We start from the raw sequence: 2,524 nt of genomic DNA, 5'->3' as shown, positions 1-2,524 counted from the left end.
TGTGTGTGTGTGTGTGTGTGTGTGTGTGTGTGTGTGTGTGTGTGTGTGTGAAATCAGTCTTGGTTTCAATCATCACTGAAGAAATAGAATTCCTTGAAGTTTATTTCTGTTCTACAAAGATCCACTTTCAAAGAGGCAGTATGAGTACTCCTAGTCAGAGGCTAGCTGCAAACTCAAGGCTGAGCTATAAACTTGGCAGGGAGGTTTCCCACAGATGTGGATTTATGGAGGCCAAAGGAAAATTTAGGTTTCTCAGTTCCTCCTCCTCCTCCTCCTCCTCCCCCTCCTCTTCCTCCTCCTCCTCCTCCATCTGTCCTCGTCCTCCTTTTCCTCTTCCTCCTTGTCTTTCTCTTCCCTCCTCCTCTCCTCCTCTTCTTTCTCTACCTTCCATTCCTCTTCTTCTTGTTTCTCCTTCTCCATTTTCCTTTTCTCTTCTTCCCCCCTGTTCTTCCTCATTCTCCTTTTCTTCCTCTTCCTCCTCCTCCAATTCTTTTTTTGAGGGGTTGGAATTTTATCTCAGGGCTTTGTACTTGAGAATAGCAAGCTACTACAAATCCACATCTCCAGCCCCCTCTTTTTCCCTCCCTCCCTCCCTCCCTCCCTTCTTTCCTTCCTTCCTTCCTTGGTACTGGCTGTTTTTTGTATTTGTTTATGTTTTTGTTTTTTTTGGTCAGTTGTGGGGCTTGAACTCTGGGCTTGGGCACTGTCCCTGCACTCTTCAGCTCAAGGCCAGTGCTCTATGGCTTGAGCTACAGTGCCATTTCTGGTTTTTGAGTGGTTTATTGGAGATAAGAGTCTCACAGACTTTCCTGCCCTGGCTGGCTTTGAACCAAGGTCCTCAGATCTCAGTCTCCTGAGTAGCTAGGATTACAGGCGTGAGCCACCAACGCCCTGCTATACTGGCTGGCTGTTGTTGAGATATGATCTTGTTCCTGCCCAAGGGCTTGCCCGGGCTGTAATCCTTCTTTTACTTTTTCCTAGATTAGATAGGATGGTAGACATAAACCACATGTCAACCTTGTTTCTATTGAGATGGAGTGTTGCAGACTATTTTGTCTGGGATGCCCTAAAACTGTGATCCTACCAAGTAGCTAAGACCACAGCTGTGAGCCACCAGTGCCCAGCTGTCCTACCTTCCCAGAGCCTGTTATTTTATTTCTTATTCTTCAGAAGGTAAGTCAAGATAGAGGCAAGAAGAATTCTCATTTTTAGCAACTTGTATGATAAGCTTGGACCTCCATCCATCATGGAAGAGAGTGGAGAAGGGTGAAGAGTTGGACTATATTTGTTTAACAGTCATCATAATGGATATATTTTATATAGCATTAACATAGCTTTACTTATGCTATAAACCTGACAGAATCTTGCAAAAGAGATAGGCTTACTTCTGATTTTTAGACAAGGGCACTGGGGATCAGAGAGGTCAAGTATTCAGGCCAGGAGGGATAAAGCTGGGAATGTCACCCTCATCTGTGATCCTACCGCATTGCAATCCCAGGACCATTCTGACATGCCAGGTCACCTTTGTTTGTAATTGGCATGTAAATTTCTGATTTCAGAGAGATTTTCTGCAAGGGGTAATAGAAATGAGAACAGGTTAAGAATATGTGTTAGCATTTATTCATCAGCCTTTAGGCGATATCTACTTCATGGGAATACTGTACTGGATTATCTTAGATGGATGGGGTGGGGTACAGGTTGGGTTTCATTGGTCCTGGGACTATGAACACAGAAATGACCTTTTCTTTCTGTTATTTTCTCCTCCTCTTCCTCCTCCTCTTCCTTTTTCTCCTTTTTTGTCTTCTGGTGTTTGAACTCAGAGCCTTATGCTTCAGCTGCTTGAGCCACACCTTCAGCCACATTTTCTTTTGTTGGTTTTTAAATAGGGTCTCCTATTTTTATTCAAGTGGGCCTAAACAGAGAGCCTCCTATTTATGCTTCCTACATAACTAGGATGGCAGTCACACACCACTGCATCTAGCTTTGTACTGGTCGAGATGGGGACTCATGTATTTTCTGCTTTGTTTGCCTACCAACCCCTTGAACTCAATCTCCTGAGTTGCTAGGATTATAGTCATGAGTAACAGTGCCCTGGCTCCTTTTCATTATTAACTTATGGACACAACTATTAGAGACACTCTAACTTGAATAGTTAGTTGCCTGAAGTTTCTAAGACCTTAGAACTTGTTGTATTCTTTGTTTTTTCCTGTGGTGAAATCCCGGATCCTTTACAGTAGAAGGTACTTGATATATGCTTGCTTGACCTTTTTGATCTGTATTGATCAGCATAGGGTCTGCTTAGACCTGCTTATAGTTGAAAAGCCAGGAAAGGTACTTTGAAAGTGAGAGAGGATGGCTGCAAATTCATTTACAAAACGGCTTGCAGAGATCAATAGAAAGCCCACAGATTGGGAGAAGATCTTCACTAGCCATACAATGGACAAGGGTCTCATATCTAAAATATACTTGGAACTCAAAAAATTAAATCCCCCAACAACAAATCCTCAAAGAAACAACTGCTCAA

This window comes from Dipodomys ordii, unplaced genomic scaffold (assembly GCF_000151885.1).
Source record: "Dipodomys ordii isolate 6190 unplaced genomic scaffold, Dord_2.0 Scaffold63, whole genome shotgun sequence".
NCBI lineage: Eukaryota > Metazoa > Chordata > Mammalia > Rodentia > Heteromyidae > Dipodomys > Dipodomys ordii.
This window is presented reverse-complemented; position numbering follows the sequence as displayed.